This window comes from Pithys albifrons, chromosome 14, assembly GCF_047495875.1.
Source record: "Pithys albifrons albifrons isolate INPA30051 chromosome 14, PitAlb_v1, whole genome shotgun sequence".
In the NCBI taxonomy this organism is placed as follows: domain Eukaryota; kingdom Metazoa; phylum Chordata; class Aves; order Passeriformes; family Thamnophilidae; genus Pithys; species Pithys albifrons.
This window is the reverse complement of record NC_092471.1, coordinates 14,634,513-14,649,848: the sequence shown is the minus strand read 5'-3', so window position 1 is coordinate 14,649,848 and position 15,336 is coordinate 14,634,513.

The window sequence follows — 15,336 nt, the reverse complement described above, 5'->3', positions numbered from 1 at the left end:
TGAGTTTCTGCCAGCTCTGCCCCAAGACATTTCCATTCTGTCTGTGACAGAAATATTCCCTGTGGAGTTTAAAGCCTGTTTTGGTCAAATGCACTGGCTTTTTATAACACCTTCTTGTGCTCATAGAGAACTATACAGTACGGTTTAATTTTGTTTTCTTTTTCTTTCCATCAATACTTGAGTTCATAAACCAAAAATTGCACTTTTTGAAGTTAAAAGCTGTAACTAATAGTGTCAAAATAAGAATCCCAACAAGTTAAATTGCCAAAATAAAAGTCCTACAGAATTCTGAGCTTGTATACAAATACAAATGCCATAATTTTAAACTGCTCATGAGTGAAATGAGATACTGGAAATGTTAATGAAACTTCTTAGGTTCTTATAGGATAATCACTGATACAGTCTGTGATTTTTCATATTACTGTTTTTGCAGACAATAAATGTCATTTAACAGAGAGAGAAGAAAAAAAAACACATCTCTTTTCGGAAGACATCCCCCAACTGTATAGCTCCAAAATAACAGATAAATTAACTTATGCAGATGATGTGACACTTCTGATATATTTCCCTCACTTTTTCAAAGCATTCCATAGGAGAAGTACAAAAGTTACTCTTTTCTAAGAGGATCATTAAGTCTGTTTGGATTATTGATCTCATAGCTTTTCTAGGCACAAGGCCAAGCATTTTGACTAAGGTTTTTAATCCTAGCTAATGAGGGAGGTGGATTAATGAGAAGTTTTTTTGTTAGTTTTTGTGTTCTTGGAGGGTTGGTTGGATTTTTTTGAACCAGTAGATTGACATGTTTATGAATAGAGATGAATAGATTGTTTTGAGTGAAAGAAGTGTTGGAGTGGCAATCAGAGATGCAGTCATTCTAAACACCAAATAGGCTCAAGAGTATGAGTGAAGTTTGAAAAACAAGACATCACAAAAGTGTTTTTTTTCTTGAAATCATGAACACAGAGGGCACCCCACTGAGTACAGCAGCAGATTTTGTTACATGCTGTTAACCATTTGGAGGGATGAAATTAGAGGCCAGATGCACCTTCAGTATCTTTAAGGATATACTGAAGTGTTCAGAATTTGGTTCTCATCCCTGATTGTTACCCCCTGAGCACACATCTTCATTACCACTGGCTATGCACTATGCTTGGAAAAAGCAAACAAGGTGAAGTTTAGAAGAGTAGAGCTAGTTGCAGTATTTCTGAATAGAGTTTTTTCTATTTTTAAGAATACAATAAATTGACCATTTTTGCACTTAACACCATAGACTTTTAACTTCTAAGCTCTGTTATGCAACTAACTTTTCAGCAAACTGTTCAGACCAATATTTGTAGCTACTTACAAAACAAGAGCAACTCAAAACAGAGTAGCTAATCTTAAGGAAGGTGGCACTACCATTTGGCAATCCAGGTAGTCAGTCTATATTTGCAGTATAACAGAAATTACAGCAGCATTCCAGAGTGGCTGCAATATGACAATGTCTGCATCCCTTATGGCGACAGAACAGGTATAGATTTGTGTCTTAGCAACACAGATTCCTTTCGTCTTTGCTTGTCCTCTGCGTGCATTGCTCTCCAGAAGTGTTAGACACCGGTTATCTCCTGAGTAGGAGGCAGTACAGCCTTGTTAAGAATGCTGTCTGCATTGGAAAGCACAACTAATGTATACAGACCTGTTGCAGTTATCTCCTGTTGAGATAAAACTTATTTGCATACAAAAGCCTGGGAAAAATCCCCTTGAGATTGCTGATAGTATGACAGAATTTATTTTAAAACATCTTGATTTTAGTTCTGAGAGCCTCTTGACTGAGAGGCAAAGGAATTGGAGTTAAGGCAGTTATTTCCTGTGCTATAAACCTTTTTCCTTCTCTCCAGGGATTTGTTACAAATTTGGGGTGTTGGCATGAGTGACAATCATGCCATCAAATACGGACAATCCTATCAAACTCAGCCAATTGTGAGTGGCAGAGGGGAGAGAAAAGTGGTTATGTCCTCTATTACTATCACTTAAAATGCCATTTGGGAGTTTTCCAAACTGAACACTCATTCCCATAAATCTGAAGTCAGCTTACTCCCAAGTTTCTACTCAAGTCACTAAGTATGAGATTTTCAGTAATATTCAAGTGATGGACATTTTGTCTCTCACATCTCTTGCTCCTGAGAGGGTGAGGTTTTGATTGAAATCTTTGGTTTATTGTATCTCTTCAAAATTTTAATTCTTGATTATCCCTGACCGTATTCTTGTTATGGAGGGCAACTGGAATGTGCTCGGGTAATTTTTGTTTTTTTCCTTTATCTTATTTCACAAGAAGCTAAGTTCCTCAAGTACCAAGCAGCTGAGACTTGAAAAAGTCAGAAGTTTCAGAAGCTCAGTGATCCACTCAAGTGAGCAAAGCTTTACCAAAGCTTTACTGCTCCCATCACATCTGCTGTGCTCTGCTGAGATGTTGATTTTATTCAGATGTATTCCATCTTGAAACGAATACACACTAATAATTATCTGCATAAAACCTTATAATATTCAGCTTACATGCTTACTTACAATAGAGAAAAGAGAGTCAGAGGTTGGGAAAAGCCTTTCAAATTTTCTGGGCTTTTTTTCTGAATGTTTCAAAGGGATTTATTATGATTACTAGTGAATCAAAAGGAATTCTAACAACAGTTGTGTAGGGTTGTGGGTTTTTTGTGTTTTTGTGCAAGATAGTGGGAGGCAGGGAAGGGGAAATGGAGGAAAAGGTAGATTATAGTTGTCTTAACTGTCAAGATGTTAAAAGAAGACTGCCAGAAAGGTAAGGACTTCAGTGTCCATGATTCAAATTACACAAATGCCTATTTTCTTGTGGAACATCTGAAGGGAAATGCTACACAGGCTGCTTTCCTAAAGGCGAAGGGAACTGGACAGGCAATTCCCTCAGAGAGCTGAAAAACCCCAGCCTTAAAGTTATAGCAGATTTGCTGTAATTCAGCCATAAAGCATGGCTCGTGAAAAGACAGTGAGAGTGAGGAAAATGCTTAATGCTACAGTTCACCCTTTAATTAGTGGTATAGTTTTTAGCTTGTGTTTTCTGATACCATATTTACCATTGCATCCCACTCAAAAGCTACTTACCAGAACTGAGTGGATAATTCTTATTTGTTGATGTGGCCTTTTTTTCCATAATGCAGCGTTTACAAATTTGTTTGATGGTGGCTTAAGTTTTCCATGGCTTCTTTTTGTTCTCCAAATAATGCATGGGAATAATTCCTAGCAGTAAAGTCCTAATGGATAATTCATAGTGAATGCCTCAAATTGAACTACCAAGGACCTTGCTTATATTATTGTATTTATTTATTTATTTGCTTAGAGAGGAAGTCAGCGGGCCTAGTTAAAAGCTCATTTGCTGGGAATTGAAAAATTAGTGTTCTCTATTTAGTTCTGCCAGTGCCCTTGCACAAGGCTTACCTGTGTCCCCATGCTTTAATTTCTGCATCATTAAATAAGGAGGATGATACTTTCTGCCTTAGTCTAGTGAGATTTACTGATGAGAATTGTTAAGTATAATTGTTTTTCAAAGCAAGTGCTTGTGGCTTTATAGCTTCATCCAAATGCAGCAGGGGTGCACTGCTTCTTTCCCTGGCGTATGCTTTTCTGATCTAACTGTGTGTGTACATGTCAGATTTAGTTTTCTGTTTTTACAGTTAAAAGCAGACCATAGAGATTGTACTAGGAAAAGATATTGTCTCCTTGTAAAAGGAGATGAGATACAAGGAGTGAAATGGAGGGAAGCTACAGTCTGTTTTTAAGCTGTTGAAAATACTCAGTATACCATTTCCTCAGTTTTTCCTCTCCGGCTGAGTTGAATGATCTCATCTGTTTCTGTCCTATAGAAATAGTTCTTAGCATACCAGTTATTTTTTTATTCACCTTTTTTCTGTGTCACTTTGGCTATTGCAGACAGCTTTTATGCTAGCAAGTGAGCCAAAAGAGGCTGTGAGTGGCAGACAGCTGCTGAAATAAGAATCTGGCACTCAGGGAAGAGAAAGAAATTCATTCAGCTTTTCTTTTCTATCTCTTCTCTATACTCTGTAACTTCCCATTTTTTCTACTCCATAGTAACTGTAATAATTCCCTTGTCCATTGAATGAAGATTGTGGGCATATTTTTCCATCTATAGCCCAACTACATACTGTAATATCCAACTATATGCTGGAAAGCTCACCATTCTCCATAGGCAGTCTTCTAGGAGTGAACATGTCATGCCAAGTAAGTAGTCTGATGCTTCCATGCAACAAAGAGCTGATTTCTAGATGTAGGACTGCATGCTACAAGCATCTGTGTCACAATATCCATTCAACAAAACAAAGAAATAGTTTCACCTCCTCTTTTAAATTTGCTTTTTATTAACCAACTAAAATTCATTTCACTGTCTAGTCCTGTTGTTTTGGTTTATATTTATATATTGTGCCCATCTAAATTTTGAGACTGCTAAGGCTAATGCTCTAATTTTCTTGCTGATTCATGAAATGGGACATTTGAACAATTATTCCTGATATCTAGATGGTAAGTGACATGGGAATTTTTATCTGGATGTGGTAACTGCTCTGATCCCATGCACAATTTCATACTTTTCAAAAATTAGCAGTTGTTTAGAGGCTATTTATATAGAATATAAGATATATGGTACACCACAAAATATTTCTGGAAGTGAAGTGTAAACCACCTGTCCTGGACTAGCAGACGTACATGAAAAGCAGTAGTTTAAATAGTCCTTCAAAAGACTTGTTCTCTTTAAGTTCTGGCAGAAATCTAGACCAAGGTACATAAACACTCAGTCATCCTTTTAACATGTTCATCTTTGAGATTTTAGGTGTTAATCTTTTTCTCTTCTAAGAATAATAGATTTTATTATTTAAGTAAGGATATCTAGATACTTGGTTGCTGTAAACAGTGTTTAGCTCCATAACTATCACTGCAGTGGTTTATAGTAGCTGAGGATACAGCTGCTTTGTTTTGTAAACCCCTTAACCTGAGCAATCAACATTTACACCAGTAATGGATCAGTGCTGCAAGCAATGCACTATGTTGTTCACTTTCATCTCACTGCTTTAGAATCAATACAATTTGCCACTGCTTTGAAAATTTTAGTCACATTGAATAGAAAGAGATCTTTGAAAGTTCACTACCTAGTTCATTTTGGGGTGTAAATGAATAATTTCTGTAATAAAACTCTTCAGTTGATATATTTATACTCTTGGTGCTTCACAAACCCTTTTAATTCTCATGACTTAAAGTTAGAAATACAATGCAGTGAAACAGAAAGGCACATTTTTGTATTCTCCATTTGAGGCTCCTGACTTATTCATAAAGATTAAAGCTTCTTAACAGCTCTTGCATACCTATTGTGCCAGTCTCAGAGTTTGGATGTGAGTCTGTAATCAATGGTAACTGCACTGTAACAGTAAATGTACTCTCAAAGAAAACTAGCTGTAGAGTCTTGGGACATGCACAAAGTCACATTTAGAAAGTCACGTTTTCCCAAGGAAGGCCACAGCTGTTTCTTCGTTGTGAGAAATACATTGCCTCCATCTAAAATACATAACCTTATTATCATGCAAATATTTATGCAACATTAGAATCAGACTTGCTTTTTTTCACAATAGATAAGCTTCCTGTATTATTGCAGATAACGAAAATCCAATTTCTGAAAATGTTCTCTTATTGTTTCTTTTTTTCCCCTGCTTTTTATTAGTGAAGAACTTGTAATTATTTGCTCTTATTCAGATGTTCCAGAGGAAGAATTGAAGTCATATTTCCCACACATTTGGATTCTCATAATTGAAATTCACTGCTTTCTCTTCTTTCTATTGCCTTTAAATAAAGGAATGTACCAGGGAAAAAAGACTCAGCTCAGTCTGGTGTGATACAAGTGCAAGTCAGGAATAACTGAAAACAGTTTTGATCACCCTTTGAAATCCTCGATTAAGCAGTTTTGCTAACACTCAAAGAAATTCACTGGAACCTTTTGATTTATTGCACAATAGGTAGAAAGCTGCTTTTCTTCTTCTTCAGGCTCTTACCCTGCCAATGGATATTTGCTCTGTAAGTAGCATTGACATGAAAAATCTGGAGTTGTCCACTTTTCTTGCGTTGACCAAAGTTCCCCTGGTAAACAGAGTACCATGAGGAGAGCAGTGTTAATCCTTTAAATTTAGCTTTGTGAAAAAGCCACACTGGAAGCTGTGAAAGCTTTGAGGAAAATTAACAAAACTTTGGAAGCTTTGCCAGCATCTTTCCAGAACACTTGCCATTATGTGAGATCCCATTTTAATAATACACTCAACAGTTTCTTCTGTGTTAATAAAACACAAGTGTGGAAATAACAATGGCATGTCCCCTTAGCTGAAGTAACTCCATTTAGCAACATGGATTGCAATGTTGATTGCAATGCCAGTTCTCTAATCTGTTGAAGTTTGCTTATTAATTGAATTGATAAATTGAATTTTACTGCCTCTGGGCTGAAGAGTCAGGCTGAGTATCAGCCAGGCTGCTTCTGCAAGGGGGAAATAAGGGACAGAGGAGGAATTGCAACAGACACAGAAGCACAGCCCTGAAGAAGTGGTCAAGGCCACCAAAAAAAGAGAGCTCTGCCCTCCCCGATGGGACCCCCACACTCACACACAGAGACAGGCTCCTCCAGCATGTCATGCCATTTCACATTCCACAGTCAGGCTTTGATGGGTTCAGCTTAACCAAGCCAGAGAGCAGGCACCTGGCCTTTCACTTCCCAAAATCTGCTTGCAGGGCACACACAGGCAGTTGCACTGGGTTGATGTCTATCCATCCAAAGCTGGCTGTGGCCTCTTAAACTTGGCTTATTTGGTAAGAAATCTAATAGTATGGTAAAATTCCCATTCCAAGGGCTAAAGAATTTGGTCTGGGGTGCTCTGAGCTTGAGCTGACTGGAAAAGTGGGAATGGCACAGACAACTATCCAAGAGAGTCCTAGGAGTCTGGCCTGGCACTCCTAATCTCATTGCACTCAAAGAGATGACATTATTATTAAAAAAAAAAGTAAGAGATCTCAACAAGGGCACAGAGGAAGATAAATATTAAAATGGTTATATAAGTGGAAGTACTTGGTGTTGGAGGTCATATGGGAATCCAGTGGTGGAGCTGCTGAGATGCAAATTGACATCCCAGAGTACAACCCCTGGAATGTACTGCTGCTCTGTCTGTGACACAGATATTGCTGCCACCAGAAAAGCACAGATCAGAGGTCTCCCACAGTTTCCAAATGGCTGGGATTTTACCATGGAAGTTCTTCTGAATTTAGAGAAATGGAGAGAGGCATGAGGAGAAGTTCGACTGAATGAACAAATGTTACTCTGGATGCAGTCCCCAACCCCTCAAGGAAGAAAACACACCCCAAATACCATGTTAGTAGCTATTGTTTTCAATGAGATGGAAAACATGGGGGACATCTGCTTTAAATAATTTAGTTCTACTCTGCTAATTCTCCAGCACATGGTACATTTTGCCTCCTCTATGATACACAATGTTCAGAAACCAATGTGTTTTTAAATTTTTTTGGGGGGGATGGCTGTATACATATGGGAGGTATAGTAAAGATGGGGAATGCCACAGAACCAGCCTTGCATTTCTAGATTGAGATAAATAGTAATCAGTCCCAAATGAATGGGACCATCCTGAAATGGAGACAAGGAGCTGAGGCTCCCTGATGACCTCAAAAGTGAAAGAACAAGTGAGTCCTGTCTTGCTTATTTACTGACCCTGGCTCCAAGTGCTTTCTGAAAGCACAGATGGAGGAAGAGCACTGGAATCTCTCTGCTCTGAGAACAAAGTGGATCACACACCACCATCAATTTTTAAGCAAAGTTGCTCCCTTGAAATCAGTGCTTTCCTTGTTCTTAAAGATTGTGCACTAATCTACCCTTTTAATGCAGAGGAACTGTTATCACTTTACCAAAAATGGCAGTACTTTACTCTCCAATCCAGTGCAGCAAGAGATTTAAATCACAGTGATACTAGGAGAGGGTCCTGTGAGAGATGAACTGTAAGAGCTACTGCCTCTGCACATGGTTCTCTATAACAAATGTTGCTTTTTTGGGCTGTTTGATTTTGTCATTCATGTGGGACTCATGTCATTTAACAGTAGCTACCTAAGTACAAGCTATCTTGTCTGGTTTAACTGTCAGTGTTCTTATTCTTTCTATAGTTAGCAGAAGAAATCAGTCCCACCATGAGTTGATTCATCCTACCCACCTCAGCAAATTGCCATTGTCTCCATACTATTCATGCCTTTGGGAATTAGTTAGGCTAGTCTTCCCAAGATAAATGAAGAGCTAAAAATCTTACTGAACAGGAAATGAACAAAACTTCCAGAGCAGTTTTTATTTTCAAGTCACGTCTGTATGGGTCTTAAAACTTCTTGAAGAAATACATGAAGTGTCCATGATTTAAAGGCAAAGTGAAACTCTGCTCAAGAGAGAAAAATAATCAAAGGAAAGAAGCAAGAAATTTTCTCTTATATGACTGTCATTTCAGTTTGGTTTGGTTTGTTGTTTTCTTTTTAATGAGAAGACCATACATTTTATGGTATGCAGCTCCCTAAAAGTCTCCTTCCTTTATGCCACAAATTCTCAGTGCTCACTGAGCCTTAAATTTCCCCCACCCACCTCTCTTCTTGAAGATACTTAGTTCAGATAATTCTGTACCAAATTTTCTGTGTCTATACCCAGATTCCTTCTTTGAAAACCATCTTTTTAGCAGGACACCTAATCCTGGAATCCCACAGAGATTCCCAAGATATAGATCCTCATCTTCCTTCTTGAAGGTAATAGGGTTTTTTCAGACATATGTCTTGAGATTTGTAGTCCTTTTAAAACACTGGTGCCTTGGCCACAAATGAGATTTGTAGCAGAAAAGTAGTCAGTGGCACCAGCAGGAAAGTTACATTCTCTCCAGCTATGAAAGGCCGTATTTGGATATATTTACCCAAAGACAAAGATCCAGCAGTCTGCAGAGTAGTAAAAATACTTGTTCATCTCATTTATTCAACTAGATCTAAGTACAGGATAGAGAGAAAGTCATTTGGAAGATGCCTAGAAGTTACTACCCTAAGGGGACTCAAGAGTGGGTTTGTACTGAATGCTGAGCAAGCAAGAGATTCCACCAAGTGCTTGGAATATCCATGCTGATCACTCTGAGGCAGCACCAACTATGCACAGTTGCTGTATCTAGCAAAGTATTTAAAATTATTCTGCTTAGCCAACCATGCCTTTATGGTCTGCTGTTTATCATAACATTTGCAGCTTATAGAGAGTGACCTCACTTTGTTCTTACTCACCAAGACAAATCACTCCATCTTTTGTACATGTCTTTTGTAAATAAAAATTCTTAGGAGAAAAAAGTAGTATTTTTCAAAGGCTTACTGGTGTCTAAGTGCTGAGCCATACCATAAATCACCCCTTTAACATCTGGTCATAAAAGAAATTTTAAGCAGATAATACTAATTTGTTTTTCAAGCTCTAAGCAGCACTAGAAGGTGTCTAAATGGTCACTTTAGCAGCACAAACATGAAGACTTATTTTACCCAGACAAGTCATGTGATTCTACAAAATTTCATGATTTATCTCTTTTTTTTCAGTTGCTAGTATTTTGTCCCCAATGACATTTGTCCAGATATAGAGTACCTCAGGCAATTAAGGAACACTCAGTTCCAGAAGGACAAGCAATCCGTATGATCCCCTGGGTCCTCCACCCCAGCTCCCAAGGTGAAACTCAAGTCTGCGTAGCAGACTCTAGTGGCAGATTTTCCAAGGTGCTCAGAGGAAAAGGTGCCTCTGGAGCGATCACACTTTGTACAGTACAACTTTCAGCATCCCTAATGCAGAAGTCAAGGGAAGAGAAATGATTAATTGGCTGCAGATATCTAGACCCCCTCCCCACATGGACATTCCTCCATCCATCTCTTGTGATCTATGCAGACAAATTGTGTAATACAATACACAAAACAAAGGCTTTCCTGAATGGGATTTTTAACAACTTAATCACAGAATCAACATCATTAATCTTCATTTGGAAAGCCACAGATATTACTTCCTATAGCAAGTAAATAATCATTCTTTTTTATTACTTGCTCTCTGCAATAATCAAGATACATATTTTACTCCTCTGTTTTGTGCTAAGCAGACAGACACTGCAGCCTGTATTCTTGCCTCAGGTGAGCCCTTTTTGTCTCCCAGTTCATACATACCCACACTGCTCTCCTTTATAAAATAAACAAACCGGCAATAACTACCTCTCTTCCTTGTTTACATTGGCTCCACTAAAAGAGCGTTTTCAGGTATCCACTGATCAAACAGAGCAATTCATCCATGCAATAATTGCCTAACTGTGAGCTTATCCAGAAGAACTGTAAGGAAGATAAGGATTTTCCTAGAGGAAATGTATAAACAAGTAGAATCTAAGTGATAAATTCACAAAAATGCGTGTTATTCATTTTCTTCTATAGCAAGAACAGCAAACTGAGAAATAAAGTAACTCAAAATAGTTCTTTGAAAGTCATGCAGATGAGTCATATTAATTACAGAATTGTTTCTTTCTTTGCTAAAAGGGGGTTTGCATGTTTTTCACAACTCACTAGATTCCATCGGCTGGTATTTAGAGTTCTGAGAGTTCCAGGTAGAAAGAGCCATTGAAGTGTAAAATATGTATTGCTTTTTTTTTGCTCATTGCTATTTGGTAGCCTTCACTTTCCAATCAAGGCATGCAACGTATGAAAGAAAACTCAGGCTGTACGGACAACTCTTCTAAAAATATCAGCCCATTATCTACCTTTTTATTTCTTTCTTTCTGATTGCAAAAGGATGAAATGCACCCATCAAAGTCCATGTAAATTCAGTAGGAGCAGGAATAAAGACTTTATTTGAACAGCAGTGGTTTATTATAGGAAGTTTTCATATAACTCAAAATCCTCCCAGCAAAAAGCAATTTGTAAGGAGACACTGAATTTGTTGCTGAAAAGAGAATTTTAAGTGCTGCAGCATGCTCCAAGCCACTAGTTTGTGGTCTTGAATAATTTCCCTCTGAAATGGAAGCCATAACCATCCCATTTTATGCCATGACTATTTGAGAATCTGCCTTTTGGTGTTTATGGCACCAACTTAATATGATCTATCTATATGTGTGGAAAATATGCAAAGCCTTTTTGGCACTGACTGACTTTATTGTGGCAAAATAGATATATGAAGTTTTCTTTTTTTATCAAGTCCATCCAGCTATTTCCCATTTATTAAGTCTTCCTTTAAAATCCTTACTCTTCTTACGAGAGTTCCATTAGACTAGAAGGTTTAAAAGTACTTCTGAGCCAATACAACAAAAGTTGTATTAAACAAACTGATAAGGAAAACAGTATCAACAGGCCCCTGAGATTATTATCTGTGATCTCCAAGCAATTATTTCTAATTTTTAATAGTACTGACAGAATGAAGCTGTCTGAAGACTGAGAAACAGTTAATTCTGCTTTTTATATTTTTTCTAGTCAGGGTAAAATTACCTAATACACAAATACACACATTTCAAGCAAATATGACAGAATGAGGGCATTATGGCTATGATACTTCACGTATATTTGGAACTGTGGGTAAATTTAGCAGGACTGCTGCAGTTGCTTGAGATGCGCATGGTTAATACCGACCTCTGCATAAGAGAGGAAAGAGCAGAAATCACTTAGTTCAACATAAAATGAGGAATGAGAGCCCCTCTAGAAACTGGATGTATAATTCAGAATCCCAGTCAGCTGTGGCAAACCTAAGCCTTCCCACCTCCTGGTACTCACACCATCAGTGCTGCCTGCCCAGTGCCTCGTACAGGATGAGGGTTCTACACCAGCACAACTTCAACACGCTCTGTGAAATTCTTACACGACAGGTTCAAATGCCAGTCTCCTGCCTCCTTGAAGCTATGGGAAATCTTCTGCTCCTCTGTACTCTAAGGGCCTTAGCCAGCTTTCCTGAGCACCTGTACACTGATTTAAATGGACTTTGGACCTGGCTGCTGTCTCTGAATCTCTGCTCAAAAGCAAGATTGGAGATGCTGAGCCAAGTCGTTGTGCCTGAGAAAAGACTCTCTGTGTCACATCTTGTGCCTAGAACAGAAAAAAACAGAATGCTGAATGTGTCAGGATCGCGTATGGGTGGGAGAGCTGCAATCCTGGGTCCTACAGGATTACAAAGGGTAGCTTGTGCTGATCTCAGATTTTTGGTATCTGTTTCCCAATAGGATAACTTTCAACATAATTAGTTCTTTGAATTAAGAACATAATCATTATGATGCTTTTGATAAAGCCTGTTCTATGTCCTTAAAGGGGAAACAGTTATTTAATTAATCCTTGCAGACAACAGGCTGACAAGCATGTTCAGGGTCATCAGTATGGCTGCAGTGATGAGTTGAAAGCAAAGTAATCTGGGGAATATGACATGCAGCAGCAGCAGCTCCTGGCTTGGCATCAGATCAAGCTGGCCAGGGGATTCCTGATCTCAGGGAAACCCTAGCAAGAGCTGAGAACCTCACCAGGAACTGGCAGCAATCTCAAGGGAGGCTGACACGGCTTGGCCATGGGGGATTGAGAGCACCCTCAGCAAGTTTGCAGGTGACACAAAGCCGAGCGGTGCAGTTGACACAACAGAAGAAAGGAATCCTTCCAGGGAACCTGTAAAAGCTTGAGAAGTGGGTCCACATTAACATAATGAAGTTCAACAAGTCCAAGTGTAAGGTGCTACACCTGGGTCAGGGCAATCCAAGACCAGAGAGTATAGACTGGAGAAGAACTCCCCTGGAATACTGCATCCAGCTCTGGGACCCCCAGCACACAAAGGACATGGACCTGTTGCAGCAAGTGCAGAAAAGGCCACAAAGATGCTCGGAGAGCTGGAGCACGTTTAACATAGATATGGTCTGAGAGAGTTGGTGTTGTGTAGCCTGGAGCGGAGAAGGGTCCAGCAACACCTTCAAGCACTTTCCAGTGCCTAGGAGAGGGACTTTTTGCAAGAGCATGGAGTGACAGGACAAGGGGGAATAGCTTTAAACTGAAAGATAGGCTTAGATTGCATACTAGGAAGAAAATCTTCCCTGTGAAGGTGGTGAGGCACTAGAACAGGTTGCCCAAAGAAGCTGTGGAAGTGTTGAAAGTTTTCAGATCCCTGAACACTTCAAGGCCGGGTTGGAAGGGACTTTGAGCAACCTGGTCCAGTGGAAGGTGTCCTTGCTCATGGTAGGGGGCTTGGAACAGGATGATCTTTAATCTCCCTTCTAACCCAAACCATTTTATGATTCTATATGAGTAGAATCATAAATACAGAGTATCTAATATAGAGTATATAAATATGAGTAGAATCATATATAGATATATATGTTAATGTGTTAATGTATTAACCATGTAAAGAAAATATTTTTTTCTATGAAGCTTCAATCTTTATAGACATGCAGAAGGAGACTATAACTTCTTGCTAATATATGGGATTAGAATGAAGTGTGAATTTACTGTGACTGACTTTGATTATGTTTATTAAATCAAAAACTGTTCTATGAAAAGTAAGATTTGTGAAATAATTGTACAACATTTCCAGAACAAAGGCTTACAGGTCAATTTTCAAGCATATTCTAAGAAGCGAGCAGACCTGATCAAATGTCAAGAACTATTTTGTTCATGTGAGATTTGCCATCAGTAAGCTCTAAAAGTCAGTCAGACCTTAGTTTCTATTTCACAAGTCTTGATCATATCAGTTAGCTTCATGCTGTTAGATTAACTTGCACACTGAACTTTCTGGAGACATAGGGAAAAAAAAAGATAAGGGAGAAAAAGTGAAGAGAAATCTAAAATAAAGGCAAAGGAAATGAAAAGAATCTGGAGATCGGATATAAGAGCTCTAAAGAATACAGTATTACTAGAATTAAAAACAAAAATGTAGAGGTGAGGAGGATGACAAAAGATGGGAGCAGAAAACAAACATTCCAGATTAACAAGACAAGAAAATGTGAATTTATTGAGACTCACAGAGGGAAGGCAAAGCAACTGAGTATTTTGTTTTCTCTGGCTGGAGGATAAGACAAACATCAGTGCATTTATTTTGCCTTGATAGCCAAGTAGTGATTATTTGCATTCCATTTAGGTGTTTGACAGTATCCTTTACTTATTGATGAAGGTTGTGACCTTTCTGCTTCTGCATCATCCTGTGGAAAATACTGTTACAAATGTGGTAGGATCTACTCTTTGCTCAGCTATATTTATTTTCCTTATGAAATTAATTTTTTAAAAGTCACAAGGTCAAAGGGAAATTCTGTGCTCAGGCTATCCTGTATCAGATCATGACTGCTAAAATTATTAAGATCCCTAGGGAGGTACAGAAATTTACCCAAGTGGGGAATCTGGATTGTGTCTGTTCCAGTACAGCCTATAGCAGATACCTAATAAAACTATTACCATTAAAAGTAAGCATATTGTACTGAGGCCAATGGAGTGTAGTTGTGTGAACCAGTCCTATATTACTTTGCACTAATAATTAACTTCAATATCCTTTCTTTTTTTTTTTTTTGCACTAAATTTCAAAAACATTTCTATCTTTCATCTAAGAGCACTTAGGAAGTTTCCTGTAGTTTAATGATATTCTTCTTCTTCATGTGGTTTTTTTTTAATTTTTGTATAATTTTGCTTTGATCTGTGAGATATCTTTTAGTGCACATTGCCCAGACTCTAGTCCCATCAAAAATGCTCAGGATGAAATACTGCCATGGTTTAATTTTCACCTAGCATAGGCAAAGGGCAAGAATAAAGCAACAATAGTAGTAGATCCTGTAGTTCCCTTAGCACTATAATCCTCTCTCTTTCCCTAACAGTGCCTAGAACAAGTTTTTTAAAATCTGTGGAATAATCAGTCTTCCCCATTAAGTTATTTTCCTGGTGGGATAAGTATGGAAATGAAACACCAGAGATTGTTACCTCTTTCAAAAATAATTTTTAACATCATTCTTATTTTTATTCTTGTTATTAATTGACTGGACTACTTATGAATGTTATTAAATTTTTGGTCTGCACAGTTGGGGTTTTTTTACATATAAAGGTGTGGATTTTGTTCAGGTCATCCAAATTATCCATTGCTGAGGGAACATTTCCCAGTCAAGTCTAATTATAGTGTTTTATATGTTATTCCCTATCCTATTCCTTATGCTTCTTAATGTCTTTTTGAACTTCTGGCCATCACTGAAGTCTTCATTAAGCTGTCTGTAACGACACCCAAATCTCCTTCCTGAACTAAATAATTAATTCCAAATGCCT